Source organism: Triturus cristatus, chromosome 5_2, assembly GCF_964204655.1.
Source record: "Triturus cristatus chromosome 5_2, aTriCri1.1, whole genome shotgun sequence".
NCBI lineage: Eukaryota > Metazoa > Chordata > Amphibia > Caudata > Salamandridae > Triturus > Triturus cristatus.
This window is the reverse complement of record NC_140588.1, coordinates 741,791,099-741,811,186: the sequence shown is the minus strand read 5'-3', so window position 1 is coordinate 741,811,186 and position 20,088 is coordinate 741,791,099. Positions and strand designations below refer to the sequence as shown.

Genomic DNA, 20,088 nt, shown 5'->3' with positions numbered 1-20,088 from the left:
CCTCTGATTGGCCAGAGCCTCTGTGACGTCACACCCGGCACGAAGCACAGTCCCTTTAAAAGTCAGCTGTAACTAGCGCTTGTACAACTGACTTTTAAAGGACCTGTTAAGAAGCTTCCTGTGTCCGTGGTGACGACGTCGACGTCCTCGCAGCCCTGGGGAATCTTCACAGCAGCCGGAAAACCTTCAGCGTCACTTTAACTACAGGTAAGTGTAACGGTGGCACTATGGGTCATGTAACGTAACGTTTCCTTTTGTAACATGCCCATTAGTAATTTTCTCCTCATGTATCCATACATGCCCGGTGCTACCTCGAATGCCCAAAGCCCAATTCAGATTTGTCTTAAACACCCAACTTGCTTTCAAAACCCAGGACAAGTTTCAATACTGAATGCTATCTTCATAAAATAACGGTGTTCCCAGCGCATACCTCATCTTTATAAAAACCCAATTCCGTCATCAAAAACCCAGTGCTGACCCCCATTCAAAGGCCCAAGATGCCTTTAAGATCCAGCACTGCTTCCAGTGTGTGTCGCTGTCATCAATACCCAACGCCCTGTCTCAGTAACCCTACCGTTAATACACAACTTTGCCTGCAAAATGCCAAATTTGGATTCAAAGCAAACATTGTTTTCAGCAACCCATATCAACGCTTTCTTCAATACTCAATAATACCTCTAAATATGGCACTACCCACAATACACATTATGCACTGAGTGTTGCACTACTCACGGCTCCAGTTCTGCAGTAGTTGCCTACAGGACACCGTTCAATCTCCCTACTCATGGCCACTGTTTATGACTCCATGTTGCATGTATCATTTATGGCCATGCCCTCATCTCCACAGTGTATGAGCGGGCCAGAGGCACAGCTCTATCACTCCCAGGCCTAGCTCTGGTGCACGGCTCCATCTCTCACGCATCATTTTTGGGCATGCCCTCGTCACCTCAGTGTATGACCGGAGGGCACAACACCATCACTCCCGTGCATAGCTCTGGTCCACGGCTCAATGACTCACGCATCATTTATGGTTGCAGCTCCGTCTCCCATGTGAAGAATAAGAGCACAGGGTGATGCATTCTCACCCGTGTTCCGCTGGAAGTCACAGTTCTAGCATTTCCTGTGCATGCTTCTAGAAATGGCTCCATCACCCCAGGACATCATTAAAGTGCATTGCTCCATCATACCTTGTGCTTCAGTTCAAGGGAAAGTACTATCATCTACTGCACGTTTTTTTCCTTACCTTTCAGAAGCATTGAGCGCAGTGGCAGGCAGAGAGAGGGTGATGCAAGTGTTGTGCAGTGGCCTGGCAGGTTACTGGCAGTGCATACAACCCCACCCCCCGTGTGCATTGTTATGCTTAAAGTGAAAATGTATATACACCAGATCAAACATGCATATTTTAGCGCAATGCTCCAACTGACCAGATTTTTTGTGTGAATCCTAGTGAGTTCAAATGACAATTGTCTTGGATATATTTTCTTTGCTGCCTTTTTTAAATGAAACACTGTTTGGACTCGGACTTCCCTAAACATCGCAATACATTTTTAATATGTGATGCATTGTGGCAGCAGAAACTGCTTCCATGAAAAGAGACAGGAGGGTGCAGGATCAGACTCCAGACAGCGACCCTTGATGCCAGAGTAAATGAGCATTTGCAATGCAAAAGGGCGCGCATTTACGCGAGTTTGAGCTATTGACATTGCAAATGACAATGCCTTTCATTTTTGTTTTCATTTTTAAAACACAAAAAAGGCATTGTCATTTACAATGCCAATAGCTTAAACTCGCGTAAATGCGAGACCTATTGCATTGCAAATGCTTGTTATCCTTACCTTTCAGAAGCATTGAGCGCAGTGGCAGGCAGAGAGAGGGTGATGCAAGTGTTGTGCAGTGGCTTGGCAGGTTGCTGGCAGTGCATACAACCCCACCCCCCGGGTGGCAGCCCGGGCTGAAACAGCTTCCAGGCACACACACAGCCGCCACTGAGTACTTCACAGGTCTTTAAAAAGACCATTCGCTTGTTAATGAGGCTTTGTTTTGCTTTTTCACCTCTTGCCTTTTACTCAGCTCAGTTATTTTACTGACTTTGCCCACTGGCCCAATCTTCCGGTTATTCCCAACCTCTGATTCTCCGCCCGCTCTACTAACCCCCCACCTGAAACCTGGCCCCTCCCCAGCCCCCCTCTACAGGCTTGACCATTGTATCTGAGCCTTTCAGATTCCTTTAGTTTGACAGCTGCTGCACACCAAATAGCGCTATCCAGATTAGCTCCTTCCATATGTGTTTCTACTCTGTATCCTTGTACTGTGTGCAGGCCGGGTCTGGTAGCGCAGTGGACTAATGCGTTCGAAGCAGGGGCTTGTGTTCTACCTCATGGTCACAGGTTCAAATCCAGGCGGGTCGTGCCTTTCATCCATCTGAGGTCGATAAAATGAGTTGGGTAGCAACAAACATCTGTTATTCAGCGCCAAGAAACCTATGGATGAACTTGTGCTTGTATATACGTGTGTGCGCATGCCATTTATTTCAAATCCCTATTGAGTGACACATTTCATGCATAAACCAATGTTTAAACAAAACATTACTTTGCTGTTGCTCACAGATCTATTGCGAAAAGTGGTGTTGGTCCATCGGTTGTGACGTGGTGTCTGTCCAGCGGTCGTGTTGCGTGTCGGTCGGTCCATCGGTCGTGTCGGTTCATCGGTCCATTGGTCGTGGGGCGGTGTCGGTCATCTGGTGGAAATTCAGATTCCTGGTCCTTGTTACTTGTTGCATAGTAACAAACTAGCTGGAGATCTCCGCAATGGCCTACAGTCCAGTTTCCAAGCCTTGCAAACGACCCAGATCGATACAGAGCGAACGCAGGACCTTCCAGGAAGCATGGGAAGAAGAGTACTTGTTTGTAGAATGTCCAAAAGAAAAAGCCACCTGTTTGCTTTGCAAAGAGAAAGTAAATGTTCTTAAGAGGTATAACCTGGAACGGCACTACAAAACACGGCACTCTGGATACACTGCGAACTTCCCACTGAACTCAAACCTGCGTTCTGCAAAAGTGGCATTGTTGAAGCAAGGTCTTCTTTCCCAGCAGAAGATCTTCCTTTGCCAGATGAAGGAATCTGAGGCTGTAACAGAAGCGTCTTTCAAAATATGCTACTAGCTTGCCAAACACAAAAAACCATTCTCAGATACAGAGCTGATGAAGCAATGTTTCCTATCAGCAGCCGAAATTTTATTTGACAACTACAGTAATAAAAGCAGCATTTTAAAGGAAATCAGTGCATTGCAGCTATCGGATTCCACGTGTGCACGCAGAATAGAGGCAATGGGACAAAACATCCAGGAGCAGGTGATCAAAGCAGTGAGAGAGTCACCGTTCTTCAGCATTGCCATTGGATGAGTCCACAGACATAGGCAATGTGGCCCAGTTATTAGTTTGGGTGAGGTATCTGGACCAATCGCTTCATCCCAAAGAAGAGTTCCTGTGCCTTCTACCACTGCTAGGACACACAAGAGGAGAAGATGTACTGGACAGCATGTGCAACTACTTTAAAACAAATGACATACCACTGAACACTCTTGTCAGCATAACAACGGATGGGGCTCCTGCCATGGTAGGCCATGACAGAGGCTTTGTATCTATGCTTAAAAAGAAGCTCATAGGACAGACTGTGATAGACTACCACTGCATTATTCACCAGGAAGTGTTGTGTGCAAAATTAAAGCATGGAGAACTGAATAATGTCCTAAAAGGTGCAGTGAAAATTGTTAATTTTATCCGTGCTAAAGCTCTGAACCATAGATTTTTTTAAAGCAATGCTGCAGGAATCTGAAGTGGAATATACCGACATCTTGATGCACACTGACGTGCGTTGGCTAAGCAAAGGGAAGGTTCTGGAGCGGTTCATCGCATTGCTTCCTGAAATTGAACTCTTTGTGAACAGTAGAGGCCAATCGTTCCCAGAACTAACGGATGTGAAATGGCTTGTTATGATCCATTGTCTTTCAGATCTTTTCACACATTTTAATGCTCTCAATTTGACCCTGCAAGGTAAACAACAGCTTGTGTGCTCCCTCATGAATGGTATTTATGCTTTTGAAAGTAAGCTTGTGCTGTTCAAAGCACAACTGGATGATAGTGACTTCACCCACTTTCCAAAACTGTGGGCTGTGATGCAGAGGTTTCCAGATGCACAAGAAATTCTTGCAAACCTTCACCTTGGTGCATGTATTGAGGAAATTTCTGGGGAGATCAAACGGCGATTTTCGCAATTCAGAGCCCTCACCCCTCTGTTCAGGCTGGTTGAAAACCCCTAGATGGTGAGTGCACGAAATCTTGATGTTGTTACCCTTATTGGCATGGAAAGGGCTCAAGCAGAACTAGAGCTCATTGACATGCAGCACAATTCAGCCCTCGAAGCATCTTTTTTGGGGCAAGCACCGGAAGAATTTTGGAAAATTGTGCCCCCTGACAAGTTTCCTCTTCTTTTTACAGTGTCCCAGAAGGGTACTATGTATGTTTGGGTCAACATATGCTTGCGAATGTTCATTTTCCACAATGGGGCTGTTGAAGAGCAAACTCAGAAATAAGCTCACAGACATACATTTGCAGCAGCTCTTAAGGCTTGCAGTTTCCAACTTGGTACCAGATTACAGAAAACTAATTGGTGACATGAAATGTAAAATAAGTTCGTAGTGTTTGTCTTTAACATACCTATTTTTGGGACTCTGAAGCCTTCGCTGCACTGGGCATGTGCTGAATATCCGGTTTCTGCAAATTGCCATGCAATCCCACTTAAGATTGCTATTGTCTGCTAATAAAAAAAATATTATAAACATGTGCTGCATGTAGTTACATCTGCTTTGGAAATACAGCATTGTCTAGTAATGTTTTGAAACGGGAGAGATTTTCCCCCCTCTAGCCACGCCCCCAAGGACTCCGCCCCCCCAATGACCCCACCCCCAATGACCCCGCCCCCACCGGTGCGGCCCTCGGCCACAACCCACATTTTAAATTCGGCCCAAGAGAGAAAGTTTGTGTGTATCCATGATCTATAATATTTAAAAGTAATTAAAAAACGAATATCCTGCTTTTCTTATCTACAGTTAAGTAACTGATTATTTTGGCAGAGCATTTGCTAATGTTTGACATTTGTACTCATTGCATATCTTTTTTCCGTTGAAGCACAGCATAGTCGCATTTCTCTTTTGTTCTGAATCATTATCATGCTGATTACAAAAAAGTAAACCTTTTATTAATTTATAAAACTGTTTTTTTTGGGGGGCGCAAATATTTGTAAAATATACGATGTGGCCCTCGTTCCGAAAAGTTTGGAGACCATACACCAGGTGTCCTCCTTCATATCTGTGGATGAGCACATTTCTCCAAAATGAGGCCCTATCTTGGGCCTCAGATAAAAGAAAACAGTAATAAAACACAGAAAAAACTGGATGGAATCTTATTTGTCATAATGAGAAATTGTATCCTGCTCCTGCCTTTAGAATATGACAGGGCCAATTATCAAGATGAAACATAGATTTGATGAATCCAGCTTCCTAACCACCCACTGCAAAGTATTTGTGCGGATACATGAGAAAAAACATGATCCCAGTTTTGCATACTCAAAATAAGATGGATTAACAAACTGGCATCTCACCCTCCAAATACCGGTTTTGAATTTGAAACTTGGACATCGAGCATGGTGTGTACAAAACGTTCAAGCACTATTTAAAGTTTAGATCATTGCGAATCTGCAGAAATGATTCTATGGAGCAGATCAACAGTCTCTCTCTTCGACAAGAAGCAGTTTTAGCTGTCTGCCGCAACTGATAGTATGAGAAGGAAGAAAGTGTAGAGAGGAGCTTTAGATCAGCCTTCTGTAGCTGTTGGTTGTTTGAGTCAACCCCTGCCAGATATTGCTTGTGGAAAGTGTCATTTATGTTTTGGTTTAGCCCAAAGGAATAATTCTCTGCACTGCTCCAGGCATTTCATTGTTGTCTATTTATGAGGTCATACCATCGGCCACTGGAGTGCGTCCACTGCAGTGAATGTATTGTGACGTGTTCTTGCACTGAAATGGAAGCCTATGATAGCCAACAAGTCCACTGGTAATGTCACCCTTTATGATCTCTGCTCATCAAATAATCATCACCACGTGCTGTACATATCAGTTAGAGCACTTGTGCTTCTACACGTTGACGTCTTTCTGTAGTTCAAAGTAGAACACTTGCAAACATGAAACTATGTCAGCTAAAAATAATTGTGCAGAGCTGGGCGGGTCCTGCTGCATACAAGTATGGCATTTCAAATCCTGGATTGATAGGTGGATACGGTCTGCTGCCTTATGTCTTTTATTTTTACACTTCCATGTCTCCAATCTGATTGCGTCCTGGCTGCAGGAATACTGAGGGCCCAATTCACAGAACTAATCTGAGACAAAATCCTAAACTTACTACTTTTGGTATTCACAGAAGGCAATTAGTAGTAGTAAAGTTAGAATTTTGTCTTAAGTCTGTCTTAAGTTTGTCTTAAGTTTGTCTTAAGTCGGTCTTGAGTCGGTCTTGAGTCGGTCTTAAGTCTGCCTTAAGTCTGTCTTAAAGTTGTCTTGAGTAAAACGTAAGACAAAATCCTAACTTTACGACTACTAAATGTCTTCTGTGAATACCAAAAGTAGTAAGTTTAGGATTTTATCTCAGATTAGTCCTGTGAATCAGGCCCACTGAGCCACTGGAGAAGGTGGGCATGTCAGTCAGATAGGCAGGGATGTTGGTCATGATGGCGTTATACATAATGCAGCTGGTTTTTGGAAATAGTGTGGTGGGATGACGTGGCCATATTCTTCTGACTCTGTGGACTTGTGCTGTGTTGTAAGGTTGCCCTTGATGGAGGCTACCGTGGGATATGGGAGGCAGTGGAGCGAGGTGCTGCCAATATCAAGATGCAAGGGAACAAGAGCTTGCTCGATTTCCAGCTCCGATGTTGCTTTTAGTCATGAACAGTTTTTATTATGGTTTATAGAGCGAATTTAGAGGGCCTTGGTGGTGGTAAAAGCACGAGCTTTGAATCAGTCTATCATAACATTTGTAAGTCAGGCCAGGGCTTATTGCTGCGAGTTATTCTTGGCAAATAACAAGAATTCAGTTTTGGTGAAGTTGAGCTTCAGGTAGCTGCAGGTCACCTGGCTCTGGAAGAGGTCCAGGCTGTGTTTTGAGGCATTGAATGTCTTGAGTAGAAGGGACATTCAAGCATGGTTGTGTGTTGATGAATTAGTGAATATTGCAGCTGTCATCTGTGAGCAATCAGTGCCACTAGGAGCTATATATCGAATGCTGAGAGAAATGTAAAATGTACTGAAGCACATCTTTCTGCCAACAACTCTCTTCTCCACCACCTTTCTGCCAAATGTTTTGTTTGGGTGCATTAAGCAGCACACATGAAAGTGAGAGAACATGAAAGTGAGAGAATTGCATTTAAGATTGTTTATGTGCAGGAAGGGATGTAAAGCCACGCTGCATGGCGTTTCATAGCCTTATAAATATGTGCCCCTTTCCATGCAGAAAACTGCATGAAAGGTGCGTTCCATGGGTGGTACTAGGGGTGTTCTCAGCAACATCCATGGCTTTTTGACACTGCCCCAGACTTACAAGAAATTGTAAGTCTGAGGCAGCGCCAAAAACTTACGCCTCCCCAGGGAAGGCGTAAGGGAGGCACAACAAGGAGAAATATCTTTATTTTTTTGAGGTTGAGCCTGAGCCAGCGTGCATGTGCTGCTCTGCGAGACATTTTGTAGTGGAGTATGAGGGAGAAGCCCCGCCCACGCTCCACCCCTATTTGTCATTGGCTTATGTCATTGTCTTTCGTAAGCACTGGCTTCTGATTCGTTGATAGGCTTGTTAGTCCCTCCTTGGTAGCGCCTTGCCTACACTTGTTACCGCCCATGGCGACTGGCCCCTTTACTTCGGGTGTTACACAGGACCTGTTGTTTACACTTCTAAGCACTACTTTCATTAATGAGATTCTCTTACTGCAGGCCAGGCATGGCACCCGGCATTATCTTCCCACCCCCCCACTCACCCCATCGCTGTTCAATCTATGTCCATTGCCTCGTTTCTGTCCTTCCCAACCAGACCGAAAGCCCGCCTCATCCACGAGACAGTCTGCTTGCCGCTACCCGTGCTTATTTATGTTTTTGCTCCCCCGCCGCCTCCGTTCTGGCCTGGAGGGCGGTGCCCGTGGGCCGCAGCGTTAGAAAGGTGATGGCCGACTTGATGCAGCTTGAGATTCAAGGAGAACGAGTCCCGGATGGCCCCCCCCCCCAACACACTGATAGATCCATAATGAGGTCCAACAGCTGGTGTACTTCACCACTCGCTCCTGACAATCGCAGCTCCCAGGGCCTTGCTGACAGCTCTAAAACCCAACCAACTGATTGCAAAATCTGAGCACACAGATGGGGTATCGACCAGACCCTGATTTACTGACCCCTGTTCATCAATGTTTTATTTTTTTAGCTGAAGCTTCTGTATCGGAAAGGTTTTTCATCCGGCTCAGCTTTGTAGACGTTTAACAAAGTGGGGCAGGGTTGCAACTTTTCATGTGACCGGGGTACTCTGAGAGGTATGCGCACAGGTTTAAGAACCACTACCTTTATATTTACTAATCACGTTTGTGAAAAGGGTACCTACGCAAGAAGCTGTGTTTGGAGCTTTGACTATCGTGTTGTGTGACTTTGCAGTATTAATTGCATCACAACAGCTGCTCAAATCTCACTGAAAATCACAAAACACTAATAAGCGCATTAAATTGTCACTAACGTTCTTCCCTGCATATTAATGGGCGATTATATGCCAGATGCTTTATTATAACCCACAGGAAAGAACAGAATGAGAACAATCACGTAGACGACACCTATTGGCTTTGACAATATTTTTTTTTTAATGGGTAACCGTTCCGCCACGCGATAAACCATATTTCGGGAGAAGGTGAACCGATGGGAGCCCGGCCAGAGCCGCCCTCCCCTTGCCAGCTCCACATGCCAATTCTTTACCCATCTACATGGAAGCCTTTCCACGGGAGCAGGCTTCAGTGCCTTTAGGGCTTCTGTGTGCATGTTTTGGGAAGAGATGCAGCGAGTACAAGGGGCACATTCAGAAGAACGCCTTTCACTCGCTCTGCTCTTTGTACTCAGGCGTTATCAAGAAGAAATCCCGGGGGGGCGTGGCTTGGACGCCGCGGAAAATGGCCGCTGCTTGTCGGAGCTCCATGAGGGAGTAGCGCGTTGGGATCTCCCCAGGGCATCATTTCCTCATTTCGGGAGTTTTTTACGGCCACATCATGCTTGTGACACTCGCCTGCCTCGCCTGGGGCATTGCTGACTTCTGGTGCTGACGGACTCTGCTGGTTTTTGCTTTCTGCCTCCTCTCGCGGCTCTCTGATTGCCGCGGCCGCCATTTTGAATGCTCCGGTTTCCCGCGATGGAGTTTCTCCTCATACCCGGCTCCTCATGTGACCAGCGGTGAGCTGTTTTGGCCTCAATTCCTGCAAGCTCTTTGTTTCCTGCCTCCTCTTGATGCCGTTATGTATCATCTCGCTCACAATTATATTTTGAGGCATTAATTGTTTTAATTACACCGTTTCAGTTTCATTGGACTATTTTGCCTGCTCAACTCATTTTAATTTATTAATCTTTGTGGCTTTTTGTATTTCTTGGACTATATGGCAATGCCTCGCGCTAACCGTGGCAGCGCCCAGCAGGTTAAAAATGCGTCAATGGCAGATTCTAATCCTTTCAGTGTGCTACAAGATACCATGGAGGATCCTAATTCTGACTCTGTAAGTTCTAAGCTTTTGTCTTCTGCTCCTTCTTGCGCCAGTGCTAAAGCAGTCTCGAAAATTCCTTCTGCCTCGCCCTCAACCTCTGGTAAGAGAACAAAGGTAACTCCTCCTTCTCCTCCAACTACTTCACCTACAATCTCAATGGAACTCTTGTTGGAAGAGATACGCTCTCTTAAACCTTATATGACAGAGACTAATGTTCGTCTCCAACATCTTGAAGATAACTGGTCAAACACGGAGAAGAGGGTGGATGATCTTGAGATTCATGTCGGATCTATTCAAGCTATCACAGATCATATTCCTGACATGCGTAGGGAAATCTTGCATCTGACGCAACAGGTGGAGAATTTGGAAAACCGAAACAGGCGTAATAACCTACGCATTTATGGCCTTTTGGAGGGCCATGAGAATCCTGACCCCTTGCTATTTTTTCGCTCTTTCCTACCAAAGCTTCTCGGTTTTCCTGAGTCACCCCCTCTCAACATCCAGCGAGCTCACCGCTTGGGTCATAGTCCGGGTCCTTCTACTGCTGCCTCTCATGTGAAGCCTAGGGGTGTCATTTTATATTTTTTGGAATATACCGACTTGCTCAAGGTCCTTCAGGCTGCCAAGCAGAAAGGAAAGATTCTTTGGAATGGCTCTACTTTGTTTTTTGCCCAAGATTACTCTAAAGCCACAGCGGATCGCCGGAAGAAATTTTTGGATATGAGGCCTGCACTCCGTGCGTTGAATGCTCGTTATGGTTTATTTCATCTGTGCCTGTTCATGGTGACCTATCAAAACAAAACTACTAACTATGACGATACTGCACTTCTCCAACATTTTTTGAATACTTGTAGAGATGAATCCATGGACATGTCCAGATCGTGATTTTTCTACTTGTATTAGCATTGTTGTGATTTTTTGCCTCAAGTCCACCTTTTTTGCATTTCCTCTTTGTTTAGTCTAGTGACTTTGTTGGTTAACATGGTTTCTTTTCCATTTTCTTGTAGATGCATTATTCAATCCCTTCCTCCTTCCTCCTTCGTTCTCCCTGGAGGTCGTTATTCCTCGTGCTCTCGTCAGTCCTGGAGTTGTCCGTCTTGGTATGCTGCCTTTTCCTATATGGCTTCACCCCCCCCATCCTCAATGTTTATTTGTGGTATGTCTTTATGACTTATTATACTGGTTTTTATTATTATGTCTTTTTATTCTTTGTTTTTCCTCTCAAATATTAGCGTTCGTTTGTACTGTTTCTCCTCTTATTGATTCTTTCTCATTCTTCTCTATTTCTCTTTCTTTTTTCTTCTTTTCTTACTGTTACATTATGCATACTGCTGCTGTTGTTTTTCTGTTTTTTGTTCTAGTCCTCTCTGTTACTTCTTTTTCTCCTCCTATGTTGCTAGTTCTCTTCTCTTCTCACTTTCAGGTTTGTCTCTGGTATTTCTTTCTTTTCTTATTTTTAACTCTCGCATTTTTCACTTTATTTCTTCCTGCTTACAATCTCTCTTTTTACATTTACTTTCCTATTTCATACTTCTTTGCCATAATTTATCAATGCTCCTCTTGTGATAATGTTGTTATTTTTCTTCATTTTTACTGTGATGATCTTTTGGATATTCATCTATTTAATTGTCTCTTGCATAAAGTTTTTTGTTATGAGTTATATTTTTAGATGTCGCTAAATATATTTACTTGGAATGTTAGAGGTTTGGGTTCTCCCATTAAGTGGCAACGAGTTTTATCTCATTTAGCAGGCTTGAAGGGAGATATTGTATTATTACAAGAAATTAATTTAAAAGAAGTTGAAATTACCAAATTACGCCGTAATTGGGTAGGTCATGTATTTGCATCTCCTGGTTCGGGGAAACGTAATGGTGTTGCAATACTCTGTCATAAGCGGTTAATTATCAAAGTTATAAATCAAGCCACTGATTCTGAGGGTAGGTGGGTCATGGTATCTTTGTTGATTGATAAAATCCCTTTAACTGTTTTTAATTTGTATGCTCCTTCTACACAAGATAAATTATTTTGGCCCCAGATTTTAGCCTTGTTGATGCAACCCTCTGATGATTATCTCATTTTAGGAGGAGATTGCAATATGGTTCTGGACCCTCTTTTAGATCGACGGTCCCATTCACGTTTCTCTCCCTCTTCCATGCACACTCAATTCACATCTACCATATCCCAACGCTCTCTTGTTGATTCTTGGAGACTATGCCATCCTACACTTCGAGAATACACATATTACTCACCAGCTCATTCTTCACAGTCCCGGATTGACTACATTTTTGTTTCTAAACCCTTGGTCCAACACATTACCCATTCTGACATAGGCTCTATTTTAATTTCTGATCATGCTCCAGTTTCCTTGTGCCTTGACTTACTTCCCCCCGTAAAAGGTACTAGGAGATGGAGGTTTAATAATTCTCTCCTATTAGATCCCAAATTTACCCCAGCCTTCCTTGAATTTTCATCCCTATCTTTTACTGAAAATGAGTCTCCTCTGATATCCCCTCAGGTATTATGGGACACTTTTAAAGCTGCTTCTAGAGATTTCATTATTTCATTTGTTTCCCATAAAAGGCGTATTGCATCCCACTCCTTACAATTAATTAAAACGCAAATTAAGCAATTGGAACATTGTTATTATTTAACTAAATCTCAGTCTATCTTAGATAAACTTCTCATGGCCAAAATATCTTTTAATAAGATCTCCACGGAATCTGCAAATCTAATCCTACTTAAATCCAGTGTCAAATATTATAGTGCGCAAAATAAGGCAGGCAATCTTCTTGCTAAGTATCTTAAAGTTAAGAGAGAACGCACAAAAATTGACTCTATTGTCTCCTCATCTAATCTCACTCTTCATAAAGATGAAGATATTCTGGCAGAGTTCTCTAATTTTTATCAAACTCTCTATACTCCGTAGTCTCCTCCTTTGTTAACGGATATTGATCATTATTTATCCTCCATTCCTTCTCCTTCCTTTCCAGACGTTGACTTCACATCATTAGAAGCGGATATAGACCCTAAGGATATCCTAGAGTCCATTCGGATACTTAAGAAAGGCAAGGCTCCTGGGCCAGATGGCTTTACAATAGAATTCTATTTACAGTTTGCTAATTTGCTTGTTCCCAAACTCCATCACCTATTTTTATTTTTTATATCATCCAAAAAATCTGAATGGTCCTTTCAAGAGGCCTTAATTTGCCTTCTCCCTAAGGATAATAAAGACCATACTTTATGTAAAAATTATAGGCCCATCTCTCTAATCAATCTGGATTATAAGATTTTTGCAAACATTCTTGCGCTTCGTCTTGACAAAATTTTACCTAACATAATTGGTAAAGAACAATGTGGTTTCATTAAAGGTCGTCATCTTTCTGACAACACCCGTCTCTTTTTTAATGTATTGAGTAAGTCCCATTCCTATCAACATTCTTTAGCTGCTGTTGCGTTAGATGCTGAAAAAGCATTTGATAGGGTTAATTGGCAATTTATGTTCGCAGTTCTTGTTTGGTTTGGTTTTGGCCAGAAATTTCTTGCTTACATCTCTTTACTGTATTCTTTTCCTAGATCTTTTATTTTAGCTAATGGTCTTGTTTCCTCTTCATTTCCTCTCTTCAGAGGTGTTCGACAAGGATGTCCTCTTTCTCCTCTTCTTTTTATTTTGGCTTTAGAGCCTTTCTTGATAAAAATTCGAATGAATAAGAATATCACTGGTTTTCCATATGGGGACAAATATTTGAAACTTTCTGCCTATGCAGACGATATTCTTTTATTCATTTCCAGTCCACAATCTTCTATTCCATCCTTTTTATCGGAAGTATCTGACTTTGCGAAAGTCTCAGGTTACAAACTTAACGTTGATAAATGTGAAATTCTCCCTCTGAATAAATTTTGTTTTCACGCAGACTTTTTGGCTTCTTCTTTTCATTGGAGTCCGGTTAAGATTAAATATCTGGGTTTGTGGTTCACTTCCTCTATTAAAGATACTGTAGCACTTAATATTAAAAATCTACAAACAACAATACAAGATTCTACAACTCGTTGGCATCCCTTGTTTTTATCCTGGTGGGGTAGGCTGGACGCTATTAAAATGATGTTGGTTCCCATTATTTTGTTTTATCTTTCTAATCATCCAGTTAATATCCCTAAATCTTGTTATAAGAATATATATTCTACGTTGTCTAAATTCTTATGGCAACATAAGAAGGCTAGGATGTCTTTTGCAAAACTTAAGTGTCCTAAGCAGTTGGGTGGAGTTAATTTTCCGGATTTTGCTTCTTATCATTCCTCTTTTTTCCTTAAACATTCTGTTCCCTTGCTATCTGAACAGATATCTGATACCATCTCAAAACCTTTGTGGGTTGAGATTGAATCATCTTATTTTCATCCTTTCACTTTTGAAGAATTTGTGTCATTGTCCCATATTCCTAATAAATTTTCTCTCCCTATTCTTAAAAATTCTTGGAAAACATTTTCTCCTTTTTTCCTGGGAGGTTTAGATGACCGCTCGCGTTTCTTACAATCCCCTTGTGGTACAACCCTCTTATTAAACTTCGTAACAGGATGCTTTTTTGGAAAGATTGGAATGCTCTTGGTATTAATTGGACGCATCAATTGTTTGATGAAGGCACTTGTATTTCCTTCTCTACCCTTCAATCTCGCTTTTCTTTGCATATATCATTTGAATCCCAATATAATTTATTGAGCGCGGTTTTACAAAACAGTTATGATGCTCTTTCTGTTTCAATCACTCACACTAACTCTCCTCCTCTTTCTCTTCCTTGTTTACTTGCTTCTTCCTCCGCTTCTCAGATATATACAAAATTAAGAGATACCTCTAGTACTCGAGATAAATCTAAAACAGAAACAGATTGGGAATCAGATGTAGAAGACACTTTTTCTGTCTCATTGTGGCAGAAAATCTGGACCAAGATAAGGAAATCCTCTAGAGCAGCAAATACAACTCAAACGTTATTTTTTATATATAATAGACTTTTGATTACTCCTGCCAAATTGCATACAATTGATCCTTCCATTCCCTCTTCTTGCTGGTCTTGTTCAGCGTCACCGGCAGATCTTAAGCATATGCTATTTACTTGTCCAAGGATTAATAAATTTTGGACCGATGTGTGGACTCAGATCAATAAGATTTTTTCCACTTCTTTCCCTCTTACATTTTCACATATCTTCTTAGGCAGTCTCTCAGACATATGGTCCTCTTCCACCACTAATACATCTATTATTGATTTACTTATTGCTGTAGCGTTTCAGCAAATCACTAAATCTTGGAAGGATACCTCAAATGTTTCCTTTCAGGCTTGGTGGTATGGAGTTTGTTATCACCACAGACTAGACAGAGCCTATGTTTATCCCATTACACTTGCCATTAAGCGTGATTTATTATGGCTTCCCGTTACAGATTTCTTAAACGTATCTGCTAGATACTTACCATTACATACTCCGTGTACAGAAGAAGTTCCCAAACCTCCATGACAACATTCCTGATGGTTTCATGTACATATTTTTATTGCTTGTCTTATGGCTATTTTGTATACATCTTTATTAGAGGAGTTTTTGTACTTTTAATCCATTTTCTTTGTTTCTTTTTATATACTTTTCTATGACAATGATTGCATTTTTTACTACAACTGTTTTTTGCTTTATTTGATGATGCTTTCTTCCCCTCTCCCTTCTACCTCTTTCCCCTATCCTTTCTTTCTCTCTCTTAGTTATGAAGTCTTATTTTCTACTTGAAATGAGTTCAATCGCTATGCTCTATTGTTACTCTGTTGTAAATTAACTTCAATACATTTTTCTTTAAACTTAAAAAGAAGAAAGTCTGACTGCTGAAGCCTGGAGCTGCGTTACTTCTGTGTATGCTGTGTGCTGTATACTTCCTGAATCTGTCTCCGTTGAACACACTCTAATAAGGGTGAACTCCGATAACACAGTGAGTTATACAGCGACGGCTCCGGACTTTCTGGCTGAAACCTCCTGGGATAGAGGTGGCTTCGCCGGCTTCGGTGGCTTACCCCCTGCCATGACAGACTTTCAGCCGCCTGGTACCTTTCGCATGTACATTCAGATCGCTTGATATCGTTTTTCAGGAGGAACACAACTCTACAAAGTTAATAAAATGCATTTAAAAACACCATTCCAGCACCATAGGCAGGGACGGATGGGGCGAATGACCGAGGAAGGTGTAAGAGACACTCCTTTTCACTTTCCTTCCTGGCTGAGGCTGCAGTCCAACGTGTGATGCATTTGATAATTAACCTTGATTGAATGTGAGTTACATTGAATTACATTTGCAGTGTACTGGTTTAATGAAAGTGATTGCCGAAGAGAAAGGAACACACACACACACACACATACCTCGTGTCTAAACTAGTCTCTGCCCCCACAGCCCTGTGATCTCTTTTTAGGAGGTTACCTCTCTGAGTTTATCTTCACACTGATCAGTCCCTTGAGGTGTCCCTCTCTACTTCATCTCATTAGACTTGCTTTACATTTGGCGCCAGTCCACAATCTGTCATACAAATATTATGGCTGCTGCAATTTATGCCACACTCTAATGTCTTTATTTACATTTAGCAACATCTTAGGATAATGTAATCTTGTGCCTTACTAATGACCTTGTTCGACTGTACAGCGCTATAGAACCTTTGGATAATGCCTGATGCTATATAAAAATGCACAAATAAATACATTGCACTATATAATAATGCCTTACAAAATAGGGTGCTTGACAAACGGGCACATCCCAGAAGATTGGAGCAAAAGAAGGCAAAGTCCAGACTAGCGCCCTGAGACCGCTTGGCTTGTACAAGTGACTTAAAAAAAGTGAAATCATTCGTAAGATTCCTATCTGTGTGTGGAAGGCAGTGAGTGTGTGGGTGCTTAAGAACAGCAAACTGTAATATTTGACTTTATACCTATATTTTTATAAACTACTGTTCTTTTTTTTTATTATTGCTGCCGGAATCTAAATCGACTTATGCTGTTTGACGAGGCTATGCTTTATAAATTGCATAAAACCTGAGCTCTCTTTAACAGATGTGCGTTTCTCCACATGTGTATCAGTAGGTGCCACTGGCGATGCACTGAGATCTGCTCGGTCAGACCCCCATCTGTGTGCTCCGCGTGTGTCAGTTTTTGACTCTATTAAGTGCACTTGTGTATTTCTTCTGGTTCCGAATCAGTGCTGTGTTCTTTAAGTGCGTGCGTCTCAGTAGCTTTACATGTCTGCGTCCGTGCGTCAGAGTGTGCATTTTGCATCTGGACATATGCAGGAGCCTCCTTACTAACTGGTGCATTCCCCGTCGCAACGCCCCTTTCGCCATTCTTATAGTGAGTCACTCCCATTGCGAGACCGAATGGCTATGCCAATACTTATTCCTCTTTCTATGTGTGCTACATTCTGCAGCACACATAGAAAGATGAAAAAGCCTCTTGTGATTGTTTTTGTACAGGAAGGTTTCCCTTTCTGCACAAAAATAATCATCCCCTCAATGCAGGCACACTTGCACAATGGTGCAAAGGTGCCTGCGTAGGCGCACAGCTGCCCATTGTGCTCTGGCACAGTGGAAAGGACAGGAATGCGCCGTATCAAATAGATATGGTGCATTCTTGCCCTTTTCTCTTGCACCAGGGCAGCGCAGCAGCAAGGCCTGCTCTGCTGCTCTATGGCAAGAAACCCATAAATGAGGCCCTAAGTGACCATCGTCTTCTTCATCTGGATACCTCTAGTCTCTAAAGTCCTTCAACTGATGGCTTAAGGTCTAAATGCAAAAATAATTTCTTCTTTCAGTGAGTTTTTGCAAGTTAACAAATTGTTTGGCATACATCAATTTTCCTTGTCTACCATTTTGCATTTCGCAGGGGCTATTCAAAGTAAATCTGATAGTCACTCAAGTCTGAGTCCTTTATTTCGGTTGCTGAACCTTCTTTGTCTCTTGAATTCTGGTCGCTCACTGTGAATGCCACTAAGCCCTACCTGTTGTAAGTCTTCTTGTTCTTCTAGCTCTCTTTCGTGTCTTATAGTCTCTGGTCTTCTTGAGCTTGTCAGCACTCTACTTTTTGCATTTTAATGTTTAGCTATTTATCTTTGTGATGCACTCCCTCCTTGGCGGAACTTGTCACTTCTGATTCATGGAGCACAGTTTCACTTTCGGAATCTGGATGTACACCTGCTGCATTTCCTGCATCGTCTTCAACTGGCTGTGCACAGATTCCTGTTTACTATTCCCACTCCAGTAATTGCAAGAGTAGAGAAAGTGTTGGATAGCGGGGAGGTAAAAATATATATTCCCACTCCAGCAAGTGTAACAGTACGGAAAGTGTTGGATAGTGGGTGAGTAAAAATTAATATTCCCACCCCAGCTAATGAAACAGTAGGGAAAGTGTTGGATAGCGGGGGTTAAAATTACTATTCCCACTCCAGTGAGTGCAACAGTAGGGAAAGTATTGGAAAGCGGGTGACTAAAAATGACTATTCCTACTCCAGCGAGTGCAACAGTAGGGAAAGTGTTGGATAGCGGGTGGGAATAATTTACCATTCCCACTCCAACAAGTGTAACAGTAGGGAAAGTGTTGGATAGCATAGGGGAATAATTTACTATTCCCACTCCAGCAAATACAACAGTAGGGAAAGTGTTGGATAGCAGAGGGGAATCATTTATTATTCCCACTCCTGCAAAATTATTAATATAAATTACCAAATAATTAATATAAATTACCAAATAATTAATTTTTCAAAAATAGTTTACCTCCCACCATATTCCCCTATAAATGACACCACGAATATTGTTAAATGTTACACAATTAACATAATGAATTAACAATTAATTAATTAACTAATACCAATTAACAAGCAATTTAATAACCATCAAAAATAAATTCATTCACACAATTAACACTTTCAAATAATGTTATATAAATATTAATTATAAAAATTAATAAAAAATGTATCATAATTAAATTGTTTCCAACCCTACTCCCCTATCAACCCACAACCCACTCCTAAAAGAATTAGGAGTGGTCCTACTCACGTGAGTGTCTTATCCAGATGCGGGGGTCGTCTTGCAATCCTAAGCAGTTCCCTAACTTGTATGGGACGCAAGACTTTGTGTGCGAGGCGTGTGGCTTCTGCTTTGAGTTGGGTGTGGGTTCTGGCACTAAAACATCTAACTCCCCTGTCATTTCGGCGGCGCTACTCAATGCGCGCTCTCTGAAAAAGCACCACGCAGAAGTGTTTGAGCTCCTAGACGATAAAGCTCTGGACTTTCTATTTCTCACAGAGACGTGGCTTGACAATTCCTCCGACCCTATTGTCACATTGGCCATTCCCTCGGGGTATAAAATCAGCAGATTAGATCGTACTACAGGGAGAGGTGGGGGTTTGGCTGTTATTTTCAAAGAGACGTGGGCGTTGGATAAGTGCTCGCTCAGCACGTGGGAGGGCTGTGAAGTTCTGGACTTTAACCTCCGCTGTTCGGCCCACCTTTCTCTGGGTGGGTCCCTGATTTACCGTCCTCCGGGAGTAGCCCATGCTTTCCTCCAGGCCTGTGTGGAGGCGGTCTCCATGAGAGCTCTATAGTTCTCCCACTATGTGATTCTTGGCGACATCAATATTCATTTCGATCAAAATAATTTAAAAGACACACGCGATTTTCTTGACATTTGCCATTCTGCGCAGCTCTCTCAATGGGTCGATCAGGCTACTCATATTGGGGGACATATTCTTGATCCTATCTTTTCCAACTTCCCTATCTCAGTCAAAGCTCCACTCCCTGTCCCCTGGTCGGATCATTTTCTAATCCCCTTCTCATGGGTGGTGACCCCGCCCGGTGTCAGTCCAATGGTCAGTCACAAACCAGCATTCAAGAAGGTTGACCCCCTTCTCTTTGCTAAGGCGCTGGCGGCAAATAGGCCACCTCTGTCACAAGACCTTGACCAGTGTCTTGATGCCTTTTCTAACTGGCTTTTGGGCTCCTGGGCGGCCATTGCCATACCCACCTCGGCTAGACAGTCTAGAGCTTCCCCCTCTAAACCCTGGTTTACGGAGGATCTGCGTCTCCTCAAGCAGGGTTGTAAGAAATTGGAGCGCGCCTGGCGTCTTAGTAATTATTGTCCGCTAGCGAAGAAGCAACTCAGGCTAGGTCAAAAGACTTATTATAAAGCGATCTCTTCTGCTAAAAGGGCTTTCTTCGCCAGTCGGATCGATCAAGCCAAGAACAACTCGAAATACATTTTTTCCATC

The 20,088-nt window shown here is 42.5% G+C and overlaps 1 protein-coding gene across 2 annotated transcripts in view; it reads right to left on the bottom strand.

Moving 5' to 3' along the window:
- CYSLTR1 (cysteinyl leukotriene receptor 1) overlaps nucleotides 1–20,088 on the bottom strand; it is a 513,637-nt gene that overhangs the window by 389,433 nt on the left and 104,116 nt on the right. The window contains exon 2 of one of the 2 annotated variants that reach the window (XR_014962202.1): nucleotides 4,723–4,815. The exons of the other annotated variant lie outside the window; for it this stretch is intronic. The gene's annotated coding sequence lies outside the window, so the exon portion shown is untranslated. Of the gene's footprint in view, nucleotides 1–4,722; nucleotides 4,816–20,088 lie in introns of those variants that run through there. 2 annotated transcript variants of the gene reach the window in all.